This window comes from Papio anubis, chromosome 7 (assembly GCF_008728515.1).
Source record: "Papio anubis isolate 15944 chromosome 7, Panubis1.0, whole genome shotgun sequence".
NCBI lineage: Eukaryota > Metazoa > Chordata > Mammalia > Primates > Cercopithecidae > Papio > Papio anubis.
In genome coordinates this window covers 20249979-20277840 of record NC_044982.1, presented here as the reverse complement: position 1 = coordinate 20277840, position 27862 = coordinate 20249979, and the positions used below count along the sequence as shown (strand labels likewise).

The 27862-nt window shown below is 34.7% G+C and overlaps 1 long non-coding RNA gene across 2 annotated transcripts; it reads left to right on the top strand.

Moving 5' to 3' along the window:
* The first annotated feature begins 490 nt into the window (after positions 1-490).
* LOC103886415 lies at positions 491-27862 on the top strand. Of its 2 annotated transcripts, XR_002523449.1 has the most exons (5): positions 491-584; positions 1038-1110; positions 4769-4924; positions 5324-5387; positions 27777-27862. It is a non-coding gene; the product is annotated as an uncharacterized LOC103886415 (long non-coding RNA). The 2 variants fall into 2 exon arrangements; XR_002523448.2 differs by lacking the exon at positions 1038-1110 and having other exon boundaries at positions 494-584.

Genomic DNA, 27862 nt, shown 5'->3' with positions numbered 1-27862 from the left:
TCACAACAAACACATGAGACAGCAATTACAGGAGTAATACATAGCACAGTGAGCTTATGATAACTATGACACCACTAGACAACAGGAAATATTTAGTTCATTACAATCTTATGGAAATCGTTGTATGTGTGGTCCGTGGTTGACTGAAACATCTTGATATTACTGTATGTTACCCTTCTGATACATGACTGTAAATTGCCCTTCTGATACAATTGATGAAGAAACAATAAATTTTAATGAATCATTAAAGCTTAACCCTTAAATTTATGTAAAAATGCAATGTAAGGAAACCTAACAGTCTTAAGTATTTAGTTACTCTTATTTAACTTGATGCCATTCTTAAAGAGAGGCGTGATATATGTACAACATACGTTTTCATAAGAAAGAGATCTTTACTCTTCATAATGCTCAGTTTCCTGCTGCCTCTTTCCCGCTTAATGTCATAATCTTCTGTGACATCACAATTAATTCCTGCAGAGATGATTATAGTTACACTGAGAGGATTATGATTTCAGGAAAGTGATAAACAGCAGGGATGGAATAAGGTCCTTTTTTGTTGTTGTTTCTCAAGGATTATTAGCTTGGTAAGAGGGAAAGCAAAAAAATAAAAATAAAAAAAAGCCGGGGGCGGGGGGCGGTGGTGGAAGAAAAACATGCCTGCAGATAGTATAAAACAAGATAAAACTGTAGATTTGTTCTTTTCGTGAAAGGACATTGACTCTTTAAATAGTTTTCTGTTGATTGCACTAGCTTAATTACTTACTTAAACAGTGAATGTTTTGTCAGCTCAAATATTTTATTAGTATTGCTTAGTATTTAGATTCCAAATGTACCTTGTGATTTAGATTTACCAGCATCATTATTGTGGTTATTGACTGCCTGTTAATTTTTAGCACTAAAAAATACCTTCAACTTTAAAACAGAGATAAACTATATTTGGCCTTCATGAAATCCATTAATTTTCATTAAGATTATCAAGAATTGGGTTTGAAAGCAAGTAATTTTTTTGTTTGTATAAACCGTATTATTTTGGATAGGTTTTTGCTTTTGAATGAAACATCAATCAGTGTTCCTAATTCTATAGAAAGATACAAGCGTTATGTACTAAAGGTATGTATCCATACTTTCTTGTAAACATTCATTATATCGCTTGACTCACAAATCTATCTTGGTATTATCTATTTACATATACAGAAAGTTAGTATTGTATATGGGCTGTGGCTTATTGTCCTATCAGAAATAAAAGAACTAGCCATAGAAGAGACCCAGATCAAGTTTGACAGAAAGACAAACACCATTCCCAACTGGCTTTACCATCTAGTAAGGGTTTGTCAATAAAAATATTTGGGTAGCAACAATTTTTCCAAATTCTTATTTATCTAGACTTTCAGAAAAGGCCAGACAAAATACATAAGGGGGCATTTACCCCCTCCCTTAACTAATAATTTAAAATCAAAATCACATTTAAGGCTCAATGGAATTGTTTTTTGTGTGTTTGTTATGTTTTGTTTTTGAATTTCTCCCAGAAATCATCATGTTATTTAATAGTTACACAAATCATACCCAGGTCTGAAAGATTCAAAATAATGCAAAGTTTATCTGTTTGTTTCTGAGTGAGTCTGAGGTATCTTTCTTGTAAACTAGCATGCCATCACTAATAAATGCTTAGTTTTCACAGTTGACAATTGCTCATGAGATGGAAAATAAAAACATAATGAAAATCTTTATAAGCAACTTACAGAACCTGCAAAATGGCATTTTGTGAAGCCATCTTTTTGAGTAAAAATAACTTTCTTCATAATTACACAAATACAATTTTCATTCTGAAAGCTTTCTTGCTTTAACATTTTTCTAAATTATAATTAATTGATTTAAATCTTGCCTTAATGAAAGAATCCAAGCAGATAAGATTAATTTCTTAGTCTCTAACTGCATAACATACCCGAGAGGCTATTCTAAAATGCTCAGCAATTCAGACCCCTACCGATTATAATTTATATAAATTATCTGTTTCTCTCCAAAACTACTGAGGAAGTACAACTGATACACAAATCAGTGGGCTGTTGGACACATACAGAACATACTCTCTCCAAGTGGGTTATTATAAAAGTTGATTTAATTATTTCTTTTAGAAGTTTAATATGCAAAAAGCTAACTTACAGAAATATTCAGACCATTGCCAGATGGCTATGAAAATTGTTTTTCATTAACTTGGACTGTTTAAATTTTCCAGGTCCAGGAATCCATAGACAGTTTAATCATAGTCAAGAGGGAATTGTAAGGGAATTGTAACTCTGGAAAACTAAGCAGAACCCTGTAGCCAGAACTATAATGATAATTATAATGAAATAAGACCACATGATCAGGAGTTAGCCTACAGGAAGGTAATTCTAGACATTCAGAGTCTGACACAAAAGCTGCATCAAAGACGGGCCTTGCAGAAAATTCCTGAATGATTTTTTGAAAAAATAGGAAGAAGAATCTACTGTCTTTAGCAGAGAAAGAGGTATATGCTGTCATCTTTGGGTTATTCATGCCGTTGAGTTAGAATTATGGTTTCAAATTTTATTTTCACTTACCCAATCAAAGGAACTATTATCGAATACTTTTCATTGTGCAATGTTTGGATGTAAAGTCATGCAACTGATTTTGAAAGCAGTCTGCCAGATGAATGACTTTTTCATCTGCATCTTCACAGAAGGCTTCAGGGAATGCCCTTTAATTCTCAAAATTCTCAAGCTCTTTAGGAAGCCTTGTTTTCTTCTTCTTCTTTTTTTCAAAATATCTTAAGAATCAGTTCCTAAACAATGTAAAAACTATCTTATTACTTCAGACGTACACATCTTAAAAGCATTATGACTGAATTCTGTGGGTTGATGACCTAGTTGAGGGTTTATGATTAACGTGAAATAGAGAAATGTTATAGCTTAGTAACAATTGCAAATTAGTGTATTATAAGTGCCCCCCCAAAAATATGATTAAACTGTGAAGTGCTCTAGTGTCCCACGTAGAGAATATGTTTGATGATACTGCTTAGGAACGATCATGATACTCGTGTTTGTGCAAAAATTAAGAATCCATTTTCACAACACACTCTAAGCACAGAATGAATCTTCCAAACAAGAAAATATTAAAGAGATCTGACACTTTCCCTACATCTCCAAATACTAATCCCACAGATAGATTAGAGTTGCTAAACCATTTTAGTTGCAAATGAAGATGAAGTCAAGTTAGAGTCATTTTAATAATCATCTAAATAATCACAGAAGATTGCAGACTTTAGAGGGAAACAAAGCTTTGTGTATTAGTTCATTTTTACACTGTTATGAAGAACTGTCCGATACTGGGTAATTTATGAAGAAAAGAAGTTTGACTCATAGTTCTTAACAGGAAACATGGCTTAACAGGAAGCATGGCTAAGAGGCCTCAGAAAACTTATAATCATGGCACTAGGTGAAGGGAAAGTAAGCATGTCTTACTATGAAAAAGCAAGAGTCAGAGAAAAAGACCAAGGCAGGAACTGTCACACACTTTTAAAGCATCAGCTCTCATGAGAACTCACTCACTATCACAAAAACAGCATGGGGAAACTGCCCACATGATCCAATCACCTTCCACCAGCCCCTTCCCCAACATGTGGGAATTACAACTGGGTATGATATTTGGGTAGGGTCACAGAACCTAATCATATCACTTTCTTTGAACAATTAATGAATAGTATCTATCAATACATGCATCTTATATACTGAGTAAGTGCAGAGGCAAAGACTGGGCACTGAAGCCCGAGAAACACATCTTGTCTCAGATATATTGTGGGATGTACAGAAGTTTCAGTTTGCAACCACTGGTCAAAATTTTACCTGATGCTCAGTAAAAAGGACTTCAAGTCTGATAATAGAAACTTTTTTGTCCCTCCACATTCTTATATATGAACATAATAATAACAATTCTCATTATAGAATGTGGATTCAGTAATTCTCAATAAATGATTTCATCCTCGTTATGAACATCTTCACTCATTATTATAAAGATAACATAACTGAGAGTAGACCACTTTGTTATCACACTCAAATTTATGAGAACTGAGGTATAGCATCCTAGTCACTTTTTCTTATAATCTTCTGACAGAAGGAGACCTGTTTCAGCTAACAGTTGGACTGTAATATTTGTAAGCTTAAAGTCAAAGGAAACTGAACAATGGATTAACTAGGGCCGATGACAGTATGTTAACTCTCTGCATATATTTTTGTTTGTTCTTTTCTTAAAGAGATTAAAATATATACTTTACATCATTTTCAATCATAAATATACTTAAGTCCCAAAATAATTTGCTAGAAATTAGAAGGAAATTATCTCTAATAGTGATTTTATATCAAGAATTGAGTAAAGGCTTGAGATAACCAAAAATAATTGCCACCCTTTCTCAATTTCATTAGTCCATGGACAGTAGGGGAATAATTTACAAATGACACTTCTAAAAATATTTCTACATATGCAAAACTAGTAAACAGCTGAATTTCATACCATGCTACACCAATCTTCGTGAGTTTTTTTTCTATTCCTTCATAAAGACTTAGTAGCTTTATGTTCTATACCTAGTAGGGACTTTGCTTCAGAAAGAATATACTTTTGAAAGAATAACAGTGAAAATAGGTAATATTTATTAAACATTTCCTAATGCTATTTTAATTGTACTGTAGATGATACTTCATTTAATATTCATAGTCATAAGGTAAGATTACCTCTTTTATGATTCCCATTTATTCAGAGAAAGAAATCTTTTTAAGAGATTATGCGACTTGTCCAAGGTCAACAGAATTAAAGCCAGAACCTTTACAATCTACACCATGGTGCCACTGCTTTAAACACTGCGACAAATATCAACTTGTATTTCAACTAGCTTTATTTCTGTTTCCTGTTTAAGGTAAAATCTTGCTTAAGATACTATCTCTCCAAAGGAAGGACCTTGTATAAGGCCAGACTGTCATCTCTCAAAAGGGACGACAATACTGTGCTTCTTTGCAGACTAAGTCTCACTTGACAGCTCCTGGTTTTACTGGTCAGTGAATAAGTTTTTTAAAAAATGGTTGCATGAATCAATGAATAATGCTTTAAAATAATTCAATCACCTTTAAGTCAAGCCAAAATTGACTGTTATTTTCACCTTTTTTAAAGTAGTTTTTTAATGGTTTTAAATCTCTAGCATAAGCAGAAAGCTCATATTTTTATTTTGAAAATACTAGAATGATCTCAAGTTAAATGTTACAATGTGACTTTGGAATGATTGATTTTGACTTGATTAATGTTTGGAGTCTTTCCACAGAGACAACTCACAGGCTATAAAGTGTTTAATATGACCCTGGTTTCAGAAGGCACTAGGGAAGGAGGTACGTATGGACCAATTAGCAGGTGGGCACTTCAAGTGTAATTCTAGTTATTTATATGAACTGTGAAGGTCTTTAATATCCTCTTTGAACTTTTGATGCAGAAAACAAGATTTATCTACTTGTATTTAGTTCAAACCAATTTATTTAGAACAAAAACAAGGGTCATATTAGTTTAACATGAACCTCTGTTTATGAAACTATAAACTATAAGAAGCTGTACTCCACACTAAGCAAACATAGACATTTGTTCCCCAACATGGAAGGGATGGTTTGATCCTTCATAGTTGAAAAATATTTCTTACCTCTTAGGATCATTATGTTTCATGACTTAAAAATATGTTATGTTCTGATACATGTATGTATTGTGTAATGATTAAACCAGGGTATTTAACGTGTTCATGACCTTATATATTTTTTCAATTTTTCCACATATAAATGAGATCATGCACTATTTGTCTCTCCATGCCTGGCTTATTTCATTTAACATGATGTCATCCAGATCCATCTGGGCTGCCACAAATGACAGAATAACATTCTTTTTTATGGCTGTGGTGTTTCCTTTTGTATATGTACTAGTTTTCTTTGTCCAATCTGTTGATGAACACTAAGTTGATTCCATATTTTGGCTATTGTTAATAGTGCTGCAATAAGCATGGGAGTGCAGATCTCCCTTCAACATGCTGATTACATTTCCTTTGAATAAATATTCAGTAGTGGGATTTCTAGATCTTATAGTGGTTTTATTTTTAATATTTTGAGGGATCTGTATACTGTTTCTCATAATAGCTATACTAGTTTATGTTCACACAAACCGTGTACAAGAGTTTCCCTTTTTAAATTTGCTTACCAGCATTTGGTATTTATCTTTTTGATAATAGCCATTAGAATTGGAATGAAGTGATATCTTATTGTGGTTTTAATTTGCATTTCTATGATGTTACAAATGTCAAGCAATTTTATATATCCTTATTTACCATTTGTATAGCTTATTTGGAGAAATGTCTATGTAGGTATTATGCCCATTTAATTTTTTTTTAATTTTTTCATTTTTTGTGAGTACATAATGGGTGTAAATAGTGATTGGGTACTTAAGATATTTTGATACAGGCTTGCAATGTGTAATAATCACATCAGAGTAAATGGGATATCCATCACCTCAAGTATTTATTCCTCTGTTATAAATAATTAAATTATACTCAGTTATTTTAAACTGTACACTTATCAACATGTTAAATACCCTGATTTAATCATTACACAATACATACATGTATCAGAACATAACATTGTGCCCCATACATATGTAGAATTATTACATGTATTTTTTTTAATTATTATTGGCTATAGTCACCCTGTCATGTTATCAAATGCTAGGTCTTATTGAGTCTTTCTATTTTCTGTACCCATTAACCATCCCTACTTCCCCTCCAACCCTACCCTCACTACCCTTTCCAGTCTCTGGTAACTATCCTTCTATTCTCTATATCTATGCCCATGTTTTAATTAGGTTATTTGGTGTTTTTTTTTTTTTGCTATTCAGTTGTTTGAGTTCCTCATTTATTCTGGATATTAATCCCTTTTTAGACATATGGTTTGCAACTAAGTTCTCTCATTCCTCTAGTGCCTTTATAGTTTTGGGTTTTACATTTATGTCTTTAATTCATTTTAATTGATTTTTTGTATGCGGTGAGAAATAGGAGTCTAGTTTCATTATTCTGCATGTGGATATCCAGTCTTCCCAACAACATTTATAGAAGAAACTATCCTTTCCCTAATAGTTGTTCTTGGTGCTTTTGTCTAAAATGTATGCTGTAAAATTGTGAATTTATTTCTCTATTCTCTTTTCTGTTCCAGTAATTTATGTGCCTGTTTTTATGTCTTTATTATGCTGTGTTGGTACATACTTTGTAATATAAAGTCATACAGTGTAATGTCTCCCATTTTGTTCTTTTTTCTCTGAATCTCTTTGGCTACAACAAGACTTTGTAATTTCATACAAATTTTAGAATTGTTTTCCTAATTATCTGAAGAATGTCATTGGTATTTTGATAGAAATATCTTTAATCATTGTCATCGTAAAGATTTTTCATCTTCACGGTTAAATTTATTCCTAGGGAATTTTTTTTTTTTTTTTTTTGTAGCTATTGCAAATGGGATTGCTTTCTTGGTTATTATTCTGAGTTAGCTATTGACGTAGAAATACTAGTTACTTTTGTATGTTGATTACGTTTTCTGCAACTTTCCTGAATGTGTATATTTATTCTGACAGCTTTTTTTTGTTGTTGTTGTTGGAGCCTTCAATTCTTTCTATACATAAGATCATTTCATTTTCAAAAAGAGACAATTTGACTTTCTCCTTTCCAATTCACATGCTCTTTATTTCTTACTCTTGCCTAATTTTTCTGGATAGAAATTCCAATACTATGTTGAATAAAAGTGATGAAAATGGGCAACTTTGTCTTGTTCCGGATCTAAGAGGGATCACTTTCAACTTCTATATTATGTTGATGATGAAGAGCAGTCCTTCTATACTTAATTTGTTGAGAGTTTTTAACATAATGGAATGTTGAATTTTATCAAATGTTTTGTTCTGTACTACTGAAATAATCATATACTTTGTTAAAATTTTAGAAACTTTTAGTTTAAGTTTTGGGATACATGTTCAGGTTTCTTAAACAGGTAAACATATGTCATGGGGGTTTGTTGTACAGATTATTTCATCATCCAGTTATTAAGCCTTGTATCTATTAGTTATTTTTCCTGATTCTCTTCCTCCTCCCAACCTCCACCTTTTGGTAGGCCCCAGTGTGTGTTGTTCCCCTTTATGTGTCCAGGTGTTCTCATCATTTACATCCCACTCAATAGTGACAATATGCAGTATTTGTTTTTCTGTTCCTGTGTTAGTTTGCTAGGGATAGTGGCCTCCTGCTCCTCCAAAGGATCTCTTTGTTTCCTATGGCTGCATAGTATTCTGTGGTGTATATGTACCATATTTTCTTTATCCAGTCTATCATTAATTGGCACTTAGATTGATTGCATGTCTTTGCTATAATAAATATTGTTGGAATGAACATACACATGCATGTATATTTATAACATAATTATTTATATTCTTTTGGGAATATACCCAGTAATGGGATTGCTGGGTCAAATGGTATTTCTGCCTCTAGGTCTTTGAGGAATTGACACACTGCCTTCTACAATGGTTGAGCTAATTTATACTCTGACCAACAGTGTAAAATGGTTCCTTTTTCTCCACAACCACAGCAGCATCTGTTGTTTTTGACTTTTTAATAATTGTCATTCTGACTGGGGTGAGATAACATCTCATTGTGGTTTTGATTTGCTTTCTCTAATGATCAGTAATGTTGAGCTTTTCCTTTTGATTGGTGGCTACATGTATGTCTTCTTTTGAGAAGTGTCCATTCATGTCCTTAGCCTACTTTTTAATGGGGTTGTTTTTTCCTGTAAATTTATTTAAGTACTTTATAGATGCTGGATATTAGACTTCTGTCAGATGCATAGTTTGCAAAATTTTCTTTGAATCCTAAAGATTGTCTGTTCACTCTCTTGATAGTTTATTTTGTTCTGCAGAAGCTCTTTAGTTTAATTAGATCCCATTTGTCAATTTTTGCTTTTGTTACAATTGTTTTTGGTGTCTTCATCATAAAATCTTTACCCATGTCTATGTCCTGCATGGTATTACCTAGGTTTTTGTTTTGGGTTTTTATAGTTTGGGGTTTTATATTTAAGTCTTTAATCTTCAGTTAATTTTTGTATGTGGTGTAAGAAAGGGGTTCAGTTTCAATTTTCTGCATATGGCTAGCCAGTTAACCCAGCACCATTTATTGAATAGGGATCCTTTCTCCATTGCTTGTATTTGTCAGGTTTGTCAAAAATCAGATAGTTGTAGGTGTCTGGGCTTATTTCTGTGTTCTCTATTGTGTTCTATCAATCTATGTGTCTGTTCTTGTATGAGTACCATATTGTTTTGGTTACTGTAGCCCTGTAGTATAGTTTGAAGCTGGGTAGAAAGATGTCTCTAGCTTTGTTATTTTTGCTCAGGACGGCCTTGGCTATTCAGGCTCATTTTTCGTTTCATACAAATTTTAAAATAGTTCTTTCTAATTCTCTGAATAATGTCATTGTTAGTTTAATAGGAATAGCATTGAATCTATAAATTGCTTTGGGCAATATGGCCATTTTAACCATATCTATTTTTTCTATCCATGAGCATGGAATAGCTTATCCACCAAGATCAAGTAGGCTTAATCCTCAGAATGCAAAGTTGGTTCAACATATGCAAATCAATAAATGTGATTCATCACATAAACAGAGCTAAAGACAAAAAAATACATGATCATCTCAATAGAAGCAAAAAAAGGCTTTTAATAAAATTCAACATTCTCTCACATTAAAAACTCTCAATAATCTAGGTGTTGAAGAAACATGTCTCAAAATAATATAAGCCATATTATTAAAAACTCACAGGCAACATCATACTGAATGAGCAAAAGCTGGAAGCAGAAAACCAGCACAAGACAAGAAGGTCCTTTCTCATCACTCCTATTCAATGTAGTATTGGAAGTTCTGGCCAGGGTAATCAGGCAAAAGAGAGAAATAAATGGCATTTAAATAGGGAGTTAGGACGTTAAACTATCCCTATTTGCAGACCACATGATCTCATATCTAGAAAACGCCATTGTCTCAGCCCCCAAGCTTCTTAAGCTGATAAGCAACTTCAGCAAATCTCGGAATACAGCAGCAATGTGCAAAATTTGCTAACATTTCTGTATACCAACAACACTTAAGCTGAGAACCAAATCACAAAGGAACTCCCATTCAAAATTGCCACAGAAAGAGTATAATACCTAGGAATACAGCGAACAAGGAAGGTGAAAGATCTCTATAAGGAGAACTACATACCTCTGCTCAAAGAAATCAGAGATGGCATAATCATATACTTTTTGCTCTTGATTCTGTTAGTACATCATATTTATTGTTATGCATATGTTGAACCATTGATATGGCTTACCTGTGTCACCACCCAAATCTCATCTTGAACTGTAGCTCCCATAATTCTCACATGTGATGGGAGGTACCCAGTGGGAGGTAATCGAATCATGGGGATGGGTCTTTGCCATGCTGCTCTCATAATAGTGAATAAGTGTCACAAGATCAGATGGTTTTATAAAGGGGAGTTCCCCTGCACACGGTCTCTTGCCTGATGCTATGTAAGACGTCCCTTTGCTCTTCCTTCATCTTCCGCCATAATTGAGAGGCCTCCCCAGCCATGTGGTTCTGTGAGTTCATTAAACCTCTTTCCTTTATAAATTACCCAGTCTCAGATACATCTTTAACAGCAGCATGAAAACAGACTAATACAGCCATCCTTGTATCCATGGGATAAATTCCACTTGATCACAATGAATGATCTTTTTAATTTGCTTTTGTATTCAGTTTGCGAGTATTTTGTTGAGGAATTTTGCCTCTATTTTCATCAGATATATTGGCCTATTTTTGTTGTTGCTGTTGTTCTATCCTTGGTTGGTTTTGATATCAGGGTAATGCTGGTCTCATATCATGAGTCTGAAGAATTATCTACTCCTCAATTTTTTGGAATAGTTTGAAAAGAGTTGTTATTAATTCTTTTTTAAATGTTTAGTAGAACTCATAAATATATTAGGTCCCGTGCGTTTCTTTGATGGGAGATGTTTTGTATTACTGATTCAATCTTGTTGCGCATTACAGTTCTGTTTGGGTTTTTAGTTTGTTAATGATTCTATTTTGGTAGGTAGAATATGTTCAGGAATTTATCTCTCCTAGGTTTTCTAATTTGCAGGCGAATAGTTATTCATAATAGTCTCCAGTGATCCTGTATTTCTATAATATTTATTTTAATGTCTCCTTTATCAACTCTGATTTATTTTATTTGAGTCTTTCCTCTTGTTTTAATCTGGCTAAAAGTTTGTCTTTTTTTTTTTTAATCTTTTCAACATACCAACTCTTCATGTTGTTTACCTTTGTATTGTTTTGATTTTCTATTTTATTTATTTCTGCTCTGATCTTTCTACTAATCTTGGATTTAGTTTGTTCTTGCATTTTGCTTCTTTGAGGTATAGTTTTAGTTGGTTTACTGAGATCTTTGTGCTTTTTGGAAGTAGGTGTTTATTGCTATACACTTCTTTCTTAGAATTGCTGTTGTTGTATCCCACAGGTTTTGGTATGTTGTGTTTAAAGTTTCATTTGTTTCAAGAAAATTTTTAAATTTTCTTTTAAATTTCTTCATTGACTTGTTGTTGCTGTTTTTTTTTTTTTCCCCCAGAGTAAGCTGTTTAATTTACATGTATGTTTATAGCTTCCAAAGTTCCTTCTATTATTTATTTCTAGTCTTATTCCACTATGGTCAAAAAGTCAGAAAAAATACTTGAGATAATTTTTTTAAATTTGTTGAGAGTTTCTGTGGCCTACACATGATCTATTCTTGATAAACTTCCATGTGGTATTGTGAAAAATGGGTATTCTGTAGCTATTAGGTAGAATGTTCTGTAAATCTCTACTTGGCCTACAACATGATCTATTCTTGATAAAGTTCCATGTCCTGTTATGAAAAATTAGTATTCTGTAGCTATTAAATAGATTTGTCCGTAAATCTCTACCAGATACATTTGGTCTAGGGTGCAGTTAAAATCCAATGTTTCTTTGTTAATTTTCTCTCTGAATGATCTTTCCATTGTTGAAAGTAGGGTGTTAAAATCTCTTACTATTATTCTATTGCAGTCTTTCTATCCCATTAGATCTAACAACATTTACATTGTATATTCACTGTGCTGTGTTCAGATATATTTATATTTCTTTTATTCTCTTGTTCATTTGACCCCTTTATTATTGCATAATGACTTCTATTATCTCTTTATAGTTTTTAATTAAAGCCTATTTTACTGGGTGTAAACATAGATACTCTCGCTCTCTTTTGGTTTTAATTTACATGGATTCATAATTTTCATCCACTCACTTTCAGTCTGTGTGTCTTTACCGGTGAAGTGATTACTTGTAGGCAGCATATAGTTGATTATTGTTGTTTTTGTTTTATGAATTCAGCTACTGTGTATCTTTTATTTGGAGAATTTACTCCATTTACATTCAAGGTTGTTTTTGATAGGTAAGAATTTATTCCTTCCATGTTGTTGTTTTCTGCTTGTTTTGTTTTATATATTCTTTGTTCCTCTCTTATTTTTTGCCTTTTGTGATTTGGTGATTCTTTTGTAGTGACAAGCTTTGATAACTTTGTCTTTCTCATTTGTGTATCTGCCTTAAGTTTTTTCTTCATTGTTACTATGGCCTCACACAAAAATATTGTAGATAAAATAGACTCTTTAAGACAATACTAAATTAAGTTTTGTTATACATATTATATATTATTTGCTATATATATTTGTTATATATATTATATATGTACATATATGTATATATTCTACACTTTTAACGTCCCCTCTCAATTTATAAATTGTTTCTTTATTTATATCTTTTTATATTGTTTTTTAACAACTTATTGTGAATAGTTATCACTGACCATTTGACTTTTAACCTTCAAAAATATAGCAAACATACTTGAATGTTTATGTAATAACCGTTATAGTAACAAAGTATTTTGAATTTGCTAATGAATTTTCCTCTACCAGTGAGACTATCTTTTCTTTTTTTTTTTTTTTTGAGACGGAGTCTTGCTCTGTCGCCCAGGCTGAAGTGCAGTGGCGCGATCTCGGCTCCCTGCAAGCTCCGCCTCTGGGTTTACGCCATTCTCCTGCCTCAGCCTCCCGAGTAGCTGGGACTACAGGCGCCCGCCACCTCGCCCGGCTAGTTTTTCGTATTTTTTAGTAGAGACGGGGTTTCACCGTGTTAGCCAGGATGGTCTCGATCTTCTGACCTCGTGATCTTTTCATGTGTTTTATTGATAGTAATGATTGCCCTTTTGCTTCCAGTTGAAGCACTCCCTAAACATCTCTTGTAAGGTTGATCTGTTGGTGATAATTTCCTCAGCTTTTTCTTTTCTAAAAGAGACTTTCTTTCTCCGTCTTTTCTCAAGGACCATTTTGCTGGATATAATATTGCAGGATGACAGGTTGTTTTTTTCCCCTTCAGCACTTTCAATATATCATCCCACTCTTTAGTAGCCTGAAAGATTTCTGCTGGGAGATCTGCTTATAGTCTAATGGGGATTCTCTATATGTGACCTGCCACTTTTTTTCTTGCTGCTTAGCGTTCTCTCTTTGGCTTTGACTTCTGATACTTTGATTATAATGTTTCTTGAGAAGACTTCTCTGGATTAAATCTCTTTGGTGTTCTTTAAGCTTCATGGATTTGAATTACCATATATCTTCCAAGACTTCAGAAGTTTTCAGCTATTATTTTCTTGAATTAACTTTTGTGCCCTTATCTATCTCTTCTGTCCTGGAATTTTAATGATGTGGAGATTTCTTTGCTTAATGGTAATCCACAAGTCCTATAGGTTTTCTTCCATTTTTTAAATCCTTTTCTTTTTTATTTCCTCCTGAGTGGGTACTTTTTTTCTTCTGAGTGTGTTCTTCTGACACAAAAGACCAGTCTTCAGTTTCAGAAATTTTTCTTCTGCTTGATCTAATTTGCTGTTGAAACTCTTGATTATATTTTTTAAAATTTTATTCATTTAATTCTTTAGGTACAAGATTTATGTTTGGCTCTTTTCCTCTCTTTCTGTGTGATATTTTTTTCCTGATTTCATTGAATTGTCTGTGTTTTCTTATATCTTAGTGAGTTTTCTTTGAATTATTATTTTCACTTTCTTTTCAGGGAGCTTGTAAATTGTCTTTATTCAGGGTCAGTTACGAATAATTACTGTGTTTCTTTGGTGATGACTTGTTTCCTTGCTTCTTTATGTTTCTTGTATCCTTGCATTCATATCTGTGCATCTGGTATTATGGTTTTCTTTCTAATTTTGTGAAGTGGTTTTTGTAGAGAAAGACTTTTACCTATAGATGTGTCCCATGGTGTTGGTTAGGTAGTGTGCTTTGGCTTTGGTTCAAAGTAGACACAGTAGTGTAGTCTCCAAGAAGTTTCTTCAGCTGTAGTCAATATCAGCAATGCCTGAGATCGCCTCAGTGGCCTAGGCTGCTGGAATTTGTGTAGCTGTTCCAGCATCTTGGGTGGGGTTCCTGAGGTGAGAGGATGGTGAGCTGTTTTATGTGCCAAAGAAGTGCCAATTTGGATTCAGCTTTTCCATGGGAAGAGACCAACTGTCCAACTGTTCTTTGTGAGATAAGCCACCACATGGACTCGGACACAAAGATCATGGCTGTTTCACTGGATTTAGGCTCCAGTTGCACAGTCAGGGTGCTGCAGCCATTGGAATGGGATAGATGAAGTGCTTCCTAAGCAGTTTTCTCCCAGGGATAGGGCTCTGTAGCAGTTCAGCTGGGGAATTGTGCACTGTCATATATGAATATGGTATAAGGGTGACAGAGCCTCAGTGATTGGGAGAGGAGCAGTGGCTACTGGCCCCTGGAGCAGATCACACTTTAACAGTGACTCTGGTCACAGCACAACACCGTGCAGCAGCAGCAGTTTGGGTCACAGGGGGAGGGGCATAATGTGGCCCTTCTCAAGAGCAGCACAACTATGTGAACTGTTGGTAGCCCCCTAGACTGGCCTCAGGACCTGTAAAAAACTGTAGGATTCTCCAGAAGCAAAGATTGCAGATGCCCATGGTGTCAATAGGGGACTCTGGTGGCTTTTGATTGCCTTTTCCCTGTAAGGAGATGTCTCTCCTAGTTTCAAGCTGATCGTGACTGGTGAGATGGGGTGGCAGGAACAGAGTATTTTGTTTTCTTCTCTCTTGGCCATCCTGAGTCTCTGTGTTCCACGGAGTCTGTGCCACTCCCTTTCTGTACTTTAGCACTTTCCTTCAGACCCTGTAGTCAAAATGTAGTTGTTTGTTGTTTTTGTCCCTTTTTTGTGAGAGAATGAGCCATGGGTGCCTCTAGTTAGCCATCTTGCTGACATCACCTCCTCACTCAAGATTAATGGCCTTTAATGTCTATGTAATACATGTTTTCTCCTTCAAAAGACAAAAAAAAAATAGCAATCGTTAAAGAATGTAATATTCGCACAGCACCTGAGTCACCTTGATATATTATGTAAATACAAAAATTACTCACAAAGTAGTCAATATATGTAAATGACTCCATTAAAAAAGATGGCTTGGGGCCAGGCACAGTGGCTCACGCCTGTAATCCTAGCACTTTAGGAGGCTGAGGAGGGCAGATCATCTGAGGTCAGGAGTTCAAGATCAGCCTGGCCAACAATGGTGAAACCCTGTCTGTACAAAAATACAAAAAATAGCCAGGCATGATGGTGGGCACCTGTAATCCTAGCCACTTGGGAGACTGAGGCAAAAGAATTGCTTGAACCCCAGGAGGCAGAGGTTGCAGTGAGCTGAGATCCTACCATTGCACTCCAGCCTGGGCGACAGAGTGAGACTCTGTCTCAAAAATAAAAAACAAACAAAACAACAACAACAAACAAACAAACAAAACCCAGCTTGAATTAGGTACCAGAGAGACTAAGTTAATTTATCCTATTCTTTATTTTTATTATTACTATTATTATTTTTTAAGCCAGGGCCTGGTTCTGTTTCCCAGGTTGGTGTGCAATGGCAAGAACTTGGCTCACTGCAACTTCGGCTTCCTGAGCTAAGTTATCCTCCTACCTAAGCCTCTCCAGTAGCTGAGACTACAGGCGTGCACCACTAGGTACTGCTAATTTTTTTTTTTTCCTTTGGTAGAAACAGAGTGTTGCCATGTTGCCCAGGCTGGTCTCGAATTCCAGGGCTCAAGCTATTCTACTGCCTTGGCCTCCCAAAGTGCTAGGATTAGAGGTATGGGCCACTACACCCAGCAATTTACTCTATTTGTTTAGAAATACCAAACACTAATAAACCTAGAGAGAAGTTTTCAGTTTTAGTTGTTTTCAAATAATAACAAAAAAAACTTTTTATGTTTTTGAATAGATGATAATAAAAATCCACAGGCAGAAGCAATATTGACTCTGTTGTGAGACAAATTTTCAAAGACAGTCTTTCTCATAAAATGACACAGGTTTTGGGATGATGTAGCACATCACTCAGCAGGGGCTGGGACCGAGCAGTCACCAAATATCAGTCTTGATAATGACAGTCCAAGCCATTTACTTGAAATTCTTCCTGTTTATCCTTAAGGTCAACAATTGTCCTACACCTCTAGGAGTTCGGACTCATTTGCGAGTTACAGTGATGAGAAACATTTGTCACAGTTCAGAAATTGCTTCCTGAAGGCACCCTGAAAGGCATAATAGGTTAGACCAAGCACTCAGAAGTTTGAATACTTATCTGCACTCCAGCACTTTATTCAAAAACAATCTAAATGGCTTTTGATATAATATTCTGACACTTTTCATTTAGATCTTGTTTGAAAGAGCAAGGGCAGAGGCAATCAAAAATAAAATAAAAATATGGGGTAGGAAGAGTAGATATTGAAGTTTTATGAGCATAAAGGATTCAAATTAAATTTGTGTTGAAGGTCTAAAGAGTACCTTGATGAAAACTCGAAGTAGTTATGACTATGGTAAAGCCATTTATTATGTCTACCGGAAAGTGTACACAGGATAAGGTAAGCTAAGGTTGTTGTCTACACAGGCTGTCCTATTTCTCAAGTCTGTAACTAGCTGAGGTGCCAGAGCTAGGGTACTTTTATCTTTCTTTTTAAATTTTGTGTTGGTAAATATGTTCCTATTTTTACAAGTTAGATTAAAACAGAATAGAACACGAACAACAAAGACAAGCAAAAGCCCTCATCTTCATGACTGCAGTGCTCCTGCTATTGCTGATGCTGACCCTCTGCTTATAGCGCAATCTTGGCCCTGGCTTTAATTGTGATGAGGGCATACCCAGCGTTGGGTTAAAGATAAAAAGCCTCAATATCCACGTTTTCCTCAAATACACCCTGTGGAAGTTTGGAAATCTTTAGAAGGGGTTTGGTAATTTGTTTTCTGGACTCCAATAATATTCTCTAAATGTTAATGTTGCTCCAATAAAAAAACCTAGAATTAGGAGGGAAAATCACCCTCTGAAAAGGAAAAGTAATAGAAATCAGACCATACTCTCTATATTGAAATATCATTGAGGCATCTAGCTTAAAAAGTAGTTTATTATATATCACTGAAAACTGTGAGAGAAATATTTTCCTTGTGTTTAAGCTGCAGTGGAGAAAAGACAGAGTACATGTGCAGGTATGTATTATATATGTTATATATGTATGTATGTGTGTGTGTATAATTTATTTTATTTATTTTTGGTGCTGGTGAAAGCATTTTGTCTTTTCTCCTTGTTGCTATATTTTAGATGCCTAGAATAGTGTCTGGTACACAGCAGTGACCAATATTAATTGTATTAATGGAATTCAACACTTACTAATAAAAAAACAAAAGCTAGCATCTCGATATAAGTATTGAAAAATACCTCTTATTCTTACCAATCCTTTGATTTTCATTTTTCAGTTAAAAAGAATAACTTTTCAGTTAAAAATGAAAACCAAAGGATTAGTAAGAATAAGAGGTATCCAGCCTAGCTAGTAATTAAGGATTTTATATATATGAGATATGATTTTTTGCATATAAAGTAGAAATCATTGACAACAATATTAATATAAATTTGATTAGAGTATGGTAAAATTGTTGCATAAAAGATAAATTCTAGAGAGCAAAAAAAGTTCATATTTAATCCCAATCTGCAGAATATGCATGCCTTTAACACATAAATTCTATTTCTAGTACCTTATTCTATGAAAAAATAAACAAGTGAAGAGGACATATATACACATGCAAGAATATATCTTCTAATAATATTCATTATTAAAATAAATAGTCATAGATATCATCTGAATTTCCAATAAAGGGCTTTGAATATATAAAATATGAGTATGACAGTATACAAGATATACACTTATTGGCTGGGCATGGTGGCTCATGCTTGTAATCCCAGCACTTTGAGAGGCCAAGGCTGGTGGATCACCTGAGGTTAGGAGTTCAAGACCAGCCTGACCAACATGGAGAAACCCCGTCTTTACTAAAAATACAAAATTAGCTGGGCGTAGTGGTACATGCCTGCAATCCCAGCTACTCGGGAGGCTGAGGCAGGAGAATCGCTTGAACCCGGGAGGCGGAGTTTGCAGTGAGCCAAGATTGCACCATTGCACTCCAGCCTGAGCAACAAGAGGGAAACTCTGTCTAAAAAAAAAAAAAAGAAAAAAAAAAAAAGAAAAACAAGCAAACAACATTTATTGATGCAACTAGCTGCTTGGTTTATCATTAAATCAAAAATAGACTTATAAAGCAATATATATTTATTTGTATAGCATGTGTGCAAAAAGATGAATATTTCTAATAAAATATCAATAGAGTTTATATTTAAGGGATGGGCTAAAATTTGATTTCACCTTTATCTTTACATATTTAGTAAAATTTTTACAAGACTTCTGTACCACATTTATAATCTAAAAATCTTTTTATTTAAAAAAAAGTACATCCTCATAGAGTCTTATGAATGCCAAGTGCAGTGAAACTTACGATAATCTAAAGAAAAACTATTTTTTAAAGTATGAAATGTAAAGATTTAGAAAAGGAGATTCAAAGGGCAATAAATACCATGAATTTATTTTTAGTCCTTTTGAGTGACTCTGACCATGCACATAATCAATTTTCTGGTTTTTTTCTCTCCACAGTTGAATGGGTTTATTATAATAACTTATTTTTAATATATTTTTAATAAGATTATCCAATTCTTGTCTATTTTCTAGGCTGTTGCCCAGGAGAAAATGGACTGACAAGTTGATTTAAGTTTTCTTTTATACTTGGACATAATAGTAACTGCCTCTTATGAATTTTGTCACTCTAAACTCTCCAGAACTCTGGATGAATTAAACAAATTAAATTTCTGAATCTGTAAATGTGTGAGAACATTGGTGGCTGTGATGGTTAATTTATATGTCTACTTGACTGGGTTAAGGGATGACCAGATATCCCATAAAACATTACACTTGAGTGTGTTTGTGAGGGTATCTTCAGAAGAGGTTGCCACTTGAATCAGTAGACTGAATAAAGAAGATGTACCATTGGTTGTGCATCATCCAATATTTTGAGGACTCAAATAGAACAAAAGAAATAAGAGGGCAAATTCACTTTCTCTCTTTGGACTTGGACATCCATCTTCTCCTGTCTGCCAATGTTGGTGTTCCTGGTTCTCAGGCCCTCGGACTCAGATTGAATTATACCACGAGCTTTCCTGGGTTTCTAGCTTGCAGGCAGCAGGTTGTGGGACTTTTCTACCTCTGATTTACATAATAAGTGTCTTCATGTATTCATCCTATTTGCCTGTGTCTCTGGAGATCCCAGCCTTGCTTCTCACATAGCCAGCTCATCTTCTTGCAAGCTATTGTTTCCTGTGGTATGAAAGGAAGTTTCAGTTTCAGTCATATTGGACAGAAAATAGCTTTTTAATGTACATTATCTATAGTGTGTATGGTATGAAAGACTCCTGCGATATGACTTGCCTGCCCCTCCATCTTGATCTCCCATAATTCCTAAATAAATTCTGCCTAGTCATACCAACAGGCTGAATTTCTCTGTTTGCTATTGAAATTACTCCTTCAGCATGACCTAACCTCTACCTTTTATTGTCCATCCATCTTTGTCTGGTCAGCCTTTTCTGACCACCTCTGCCAGGTCAGGATCTGCTTGTCTGTGCTCCCATAGTTCACTGTGCTTAACTTTATTGCCATATTGCACTGGTGTATGTTGGTTTCTGTATCTTTTTGCCTACTAGATTCTAAATCCCTAGAAGGCAGGACCTATCTACGTCTTTTATGGAACGTTCTGGGGAAATGATGGACACTAGCCACTCTATAAATATTAACACAGGAATAAATAATTGAAAGTAGCTGGGCTTGGTGGTGCATGCCTGTAATCCCTGCATCTAGGGAGGCTGAGGCAGGAGAATTGCTTGAACCTGGGAGGTGGAAGTTACAGTGAGCTGAGATCGCGCCATTGCACTCCAGCCTGGACAACAAGAATGAAATTCCACCCCAGAAGAAAAAAAAAAAGTATACGTAAATGATAATACATAAAAGTAAAAAAAATAATCTTCCTCCAAGGATAAAACCATGTTGATATTCACAGTTACTCCATCTAATTCTGATTTGAAGACACAGTGCTGTAATTATAATGAAAGATGATAATCAACATAATCCTTTAATGAATGAATGCAGCACTTTTTTATTTTAAATGTTTTAATTACTGTATTTTCCTATAATTATATTACAAAATGTTTTAAGCTATGGGAGAAAAAAATCAAATAAATTCTGAGCAGGTAACTCACATGTTATATTGCCATGGCCTTTCCATCTTCCTTGTGTTTTCTTATCTTGTTTCACTTCATTTACAGTAAATTTTTTTAGAGCCTACTATGTGTTAGGCACTATTGTATGACTTGTATAACTAAATGAACAAACATATAAACAATGTAATTTCAAACATAACAAATAACAGAAGGAGCGATGGGGTATGACGAAGGTAAATGATATTTCTTATTTAGAATAGGTGATCAGGGAAAGTATATTTAAAGAAGGCATAAATTGTTGTCCTGGACAGCAACGGGGTCTAGAAACATTCCTTTGTCAGTCTGATCTTGACTTTTGGTTCCTTCTAGATCTGCTCCTACCTTGACGATCTCCAAAAACCAGCGTTCATGGTTGATTTTGAAAGAATTCCTTAGGAAATGAAATTTCAAAATTATACTCACTCTTTGTTTCATAAGTCTTCCCAATGCTGTCAGATTTCAGGATTCTTTTGTTTTGACATTGTTAAATGTATTTTTTTCTTTCCACTAGTCAATTGGTGACATCTTTGCTATCTTTCAGTGATGCCAGACCCATGGGCACAGTGGGATACTTGTCTTCTACATTTGTACTTCTTGTCAATAATTAAAACAAAAATGTTGAAATTGATGAAGTAGACCACTATGTCTCTAACTTTAGGAAAAATGTTAATCAAACTTCATAAAGACATTCAGGTTTATTACATCTCTTAAATAATAATAACCTGTAAGGTCTATTTCTTACTCACCTTTTCCATAACGTAAGTATGGTATCTATCTAATGAAAATACATAAATAACCAACAAGATGCCTCTTGGAATATTATATTGGATCAAAATTTGTTTTATTTTATTGAGCAATCTTTTTAAAATTTATTTTGGGTTTAATATGATAATCGTCTTCAACAAATGAATTATTTGCAAGGGACATTTTTAGTTGGACATAGAAGACCTCTACAATCTAACCCTTGATACTCTTGTGAAGTTGCTGTGACAGAGCCTGGGGATATAAGGCTGAAGCCATATGCAATGAAATGACCTCCATCAAGTGGCATATTTCCCATTGCTATCAACTTGTTGACTTCACTGTCACACATACGACTTTCACCAAAAAACATTCAAAACAAACCACAGATACACAAAAATGCACAGAAGATGAAATACACACTCAACACACATGCAGGCTCACACTCACACACCATTAATCCACAGGTTCGAAGAGCTTAAAACCAAAACTTCTTCAACTTGGAGAAAACTTATAACATTATTTAGCCTTCTCATGTTTCTAAATGGTAAAATCCTTGATGGTTTCCTCTAGAGCTCTTAGAATAGCCAATTGCCTCATGCCCTCTTCAACTCTAGCACTTAGAGATTTTTAAAATTCCCTTTAGTTTGGTGAGTAATCACTATGATCGTATCTGGCATTACTTGTGTTGATATCTCTAAATGTAACATATATGACTCTACTTTGGGCATGCTGAACATCTCCCTGGAGAGGGTCTTCTCCTTTTTCTTCTTTATATTGTCCAGAGTACTATACTTCAGAGAACTTCAGTTCAGCTTAATTAACACATTACTTCTCTATTTCCTTGTCAATAATTCAATTGCCTAAATACAAACATATATATATATATATATATATAATTTTAAACATCAGTAATTAATTAATGAAATGCAATAGGACAATAGGTCAGAGGAGGCTTACTGATATAACCTTTAAGTTGAGGCCAAGCGATGAGTTGGGAAAATGATATTCTAGGAAGACTGATTTAGCAAGAAATTAAATAACCCCAGTGTATTTGGACATTTAAGAACATAAAAAGGCCTCGAGAGACATGCAGTAGTCACATTATGCATGTGTTTGTAAGAAGGACTTTAGAATTTGAATTTTATTCCAAGTGAAACTGGAAACCAGTAAAGAATTTCATGGAGGTTGGTAGGGTTTTATATATAAAAATAATGTTGTATAGTTTTTTGCCCCTTGACTCCAGGTCTCATTGTTCTCTACCTTCCCACACAGCTTTCTGGTTAAGCAGCTTCAAACACAGTTTTCATTTCACTTCATTCATAGTTATAATCCCAATCACTGTTTTCCATGGAGAGCTTGCCATATACATCTTACATACATTATGAAATAAATATTTTATTGTCACCACAAATCCCTAGTCACAGAGGTATTACTAGTCTCGCTTTAAGGATAAGGAACCTCCAGGCTAGAGAAGTAAGATAGCTTATCCTATTCACCCTAGGTTTGCATGACTCCAAACTCAATAGGAGATGTTTCCTCCTGTACTCGACAAACCACACTACCTCTCTTTCTATCTCAATCACATTTAAACTCCTACATGTACTCTGTGCAATTTTTCATTATCTGGCTCCATTTGTATATCCATATTCACCTCCCTCTACTCTCATCAACGACCATGATCTTTTTTTCTTAACCACTCACCCTCATCTGTTATCCCTCACCACACACAGCATGCTTATTCTACTGCCTTGGATGATAATATAGTAGAAAGTCTGCTGGTCAGCAGAAAAGTTAAGTCTCCATTCAGGCTTTTCCACTAATTGGGCCTCATTGAGCCTCAAAATGTTATCTTTAAAATCAAAATCATAATCTCCAGCTCACCTACTCTTGAGGAATTGAGTAAAGATTGGATAAAATATAGTACATATTTTCTTTTAACTCTAAAGGACAATACAAGTGTATATTTTACTTTATATCTTGTTTTAGGATCCCTTCTTAGTCAGCAATGACTTCCTCATGTTCTCTGTCCAAAATGTCACCCACCTTTCAGACCAGGAGCAGGGAAATGTCATAAATACTAAGGCTTTTCTCATTAAATGTAACTGCTATGTTCCATTTGTGCAGTCTCATAGTCATACTGAATTAAAGAGAAATCAATATATTTTTGGAGTTTATCATGTGTATAAATTTTACTTGGCTATCACTGATGGAAAATCTGCACAATTATCATATATTCCATTATCTATATTCTCACCATTCCTTCCGTGGTGCTGGTAGAAAGTCAAACCCAGCAATTCAGAGAACAGACCTGGATGACATAAAGACCTGGGTTGCAATCTTGTCTCTGTTACTCATCAGCTGGATAATATTGGGTGAAAATCATGAATTCTCTTAGCCTTATTTGAATCTCCTTTAATGTGGGGTTATTAATTTCATCTTTCTCTCTGTGTTGTAAAATTTAAGTCAAGAAAAGCCTGGATACTACAGTGGCTGCCTTTCTTTCTATCAACTGTCACTATCACCATGCTTCTTCTTATAAATATTATAATGTCTATTTTTCTGTACCTCGCTATCATTATTTTCCTAAAAGCTCAGCTAATGTGTGTTTGCTGTGTAATTAAATATGTCATCTCTTCCTTAGGACTTCTTTATGCAGTCGATCCACTTTAAGCAATTGCACTGATCAGATTTTCTATAATTGCTATTTCCAATCAGCCTAAGGAAAATTGTAGCCAGGTTGCCTGAAGCCTTAGATAGAAGTGGCATTCTGTTTTGTCAGAATGCCACTTCCTACAGACTAAAAGCTGCATAATTTATTTTTAATAAATTTTATAAGTGTTATCACTGTATTTTGGTATATTTAATAGTTTTAAAAGTCATTACTTAAGTCTTATTTGTCAAGGAACATAGAAATAGCCTAACTCAAGAAGTCAAGCTAAATATTGCATGACTTTTTGATTTGCTAGAGATGTTGGTTGAATGGAAAAACAAATGTTTCTTTGCTAACCTGTAAAAGGAAAATATGGAACTGCTCCCATGAAACTAAGTAAAGAATGCACCTACAGATTATTTGGATTGCCACCCTTACTCTCTGAAATTTTTAAACTAATAATTTAAATTAATTATTTTATATCACCACATTAAATTCATCACATGTTTTGCATTATAAAACATTTGGACTCTCTTACCATAAATAAATAACATTGAAATTTTTAGGAACAAAATATTAAATAGTTTGAACAAAGAAGTCTTCAGAAAGCACTTTACAGAAAGTCTACATCCCTTTGGTACTAGATTAATAAATTTTATGTAAAACAGTTTAATCATGTCGGTTCTTGTTTATATTCATAAGATTAACCTGATTGCTGAATCTGAGAGTGGAGGAATCTTTAAAGGGCATTGTGAACATAATTTGGCTTCTAGCTATCTGTAACTGAAGAGTTCAACTTGTTAAGCAGATTTGTCTTTAGAGGTACTGTGACAGAGCCTACCGTTGCTTTGGAATGTCTCAGACCACTGAGGTCAATTTAGCCAAGAAGGTCTTTGAAAAACTTTTTAATTTGTACATCTCTAAATGTATTCAAGACTTGAGACATAAGTGGAGAGTAATATCAATTTAACTTGCTCTGCTTCAATTATCTTTTTCTCTTTCCTTCTTCTCCCTATTTCTTGCCCTCTCGTTGCTCTTTTTTTCTCCTTTCTTTCCTACAAGTAAACCTAGCACATGTGATAAAAACGTGGGACAGAAACAAAGATTTTATGAATTAACAACTCTGTCTAGGCTTTCACAGGCAAGCATCCCCAGGACAACCTGACTGATTAATCCTGACTCTGGTGCACTCTCTGTTTGTCCCACCCCACAGGCACGACTAAGGATGAGTGCAAACACCTTTTCTTGGAAGTATATTCAGAGGCCAGGCTGCCTGCAATCAAACCCTAGTTCTTACAATCCATAGCTATGTAACGCTGGATAAGTTGTTTAACTTCTCTCTACTTCCATTCTCACATCTGTGAAGCAAAGATAATACTAGTATCTATGTGAGGGGTTCTTGTGAGTACTAAATAAGGCAATCTTTGTAACCATTTAAACCAGTGTCCTAAACATATGAGTGGTCAGTAAGTCTTTGCCATTATTATGATACTCTTAATTATACCATTAATATATAAGAGATACAGGTAATGAGGTGGGAATTTCAGAAGGAAAAAAATAAGCTTCAAAAACAAATTAGATTTAGGGATAGCTTCTCAAAGCTTCAGTTTCTTCATCTGGAAAATGGGAATAATTATAGTGTCTCCTACAGAATTGTTGTAAAGATTCAGTGGAATAGTGCATTTAAAGCACTTAATGCCTTGCTGCCTCACACGTGCTAACTACTTGAGAAATTGAGCTATTATGATGGTGGTGCTGAATAAAATGACATAAAATCAGGGTTAATGGTGGAATGACGGTGATAATGTGCAGGTTAGAGGGGAGAAAATCACTTGAAAAGAAGGCTAAACATGTTTTTAATTTTAGAAAAATATTTAAGAATTGTAATACTTCTTTACTTAAAACCCTTTAAGCCCTTGCCATTGCTGTATCTCAATGCTTCCTGAATTTGTCATTTAGGTATTGCTTTCACTGGTTTTGCCATATGGTATACTTATTTATTTATTTACTCATTTTATTTATTTATTTATTTATTTATTTATTTATTTTGAGATGGAGTCTCGCTGTCACCCAGGCTGGAATGCAGTGGTGGGATCTCGGCTCACTGCAAGCTCCGCCTCCTGGGTTCATGTCATTCTCCTGCCTCAGCCTCCTGAGTAGCTGGTACTACAGGCACGTGCCACCATGTCCGGCTTACTTTTTTGTATTTTTAGTAGAGACGGGGTTTCACCACGTTAGCAGGATGGTCTTGATCTCCTGACCCTGTGATCCACCGGCCTCGGTCTTCCAGAGTGCTGGGATTACAGGTGTGAGCCACTGCAAACATGCCAGGGTAATTTTTGTATTTTAAGTAGAGATGGTGTTTCATCATATTGGTTGAACTCCTGACCTTGTGATGCCATCCCTTGCCTTCGGCCTTCCCAAAGTGCTAGTATTACAGGCGTGAGCCACCGTGCCCGGCCTGTATGATATGTTTCTAAGTTAGTCTCCTCCTAAGGAATAGTGTTCAGAGGACCACATGTTTGTTCCCAAGTTATATTTTTCTCAAATACACACCGAAATGAATGGGTAACTGTCAAAATTAAAAATCAGATTTTCTGTGCTCCAAGGAAACTTTTGTGTGATAGTTGGTGGTTCAATTTGGGGATGTAGTGAAACGAACAAATTAATTTTTGCTTGTAATGTTACAAGTCATATCTAATGAAGATCTGAGATTAATCTCTTCTGAGATTAAGAGGGTCCACCTTGAATTCAGTTGTTTTGGTTTGTTTGTCTATTACAAACCCCAGTCCCTCTAGAGTCAGCCAGCCAATCCTGGAAAACTTGTCACTTAATACTTGTCACAAGTTAATTCAAAATCTTCACATTTTACAAAGAGCTTAGGTACTTTTGTAAAGTAGTCTTTTCTTATCTATGGAAAATATGTTTCTAGACTCTCAGAGAATGACAGACCTCAGATAGTACCAAACCCTATATATACTGTGATTTTTCCTATGCATCTATACCTACAATCAAGTTTAATTTATAAATTAGGCACAGTAAGGGGTTAACAATAACTAATAGTAAAATAGAACAATTAAAATTTGACACTCCAGTAAAAGCTATGTGAACGTGATCTCTCTCCCTGTCTCTCTCTGTCTCTGAAAATGTCTTATTGTTCTGCTCTCTTCCGTCTTCTTGTGATCTGTAAACCTGATAACCCAGATGGCTGCTAAATGACTAACAGGAAGGCAGCATAGACAATATGGAGAGGCTGGACAAAGAAGATTAACATTCTAGAACATCCCGAGATTTCATCGTAATACTCAGAACAGCTCCCAATTTAATACCTAGGAATTACTTATTTCTGGAATTTTCCATTTGATTTTCAGACTCTGGTGGCCGACAAGTGACGGAAGCCTTGGAAAGTGACACTGTGGTTGAGGGGATACTATTGTACATTTTTACTTGTTATCTCATTGTGCAGGAGTATGTTTTATTATCATTTTTGTTATTATATACAGGGTGTGCATGTGTATATGAGGTTAACTTAATATTTTTATTTTATTTTGCACAGGCTAATGAAGAGCAGCATGTGATACATCTAAGAGTAGACCTTTGATCCCTTAAACACCCACAGTAAAGAACTGAAGTTAATATTTC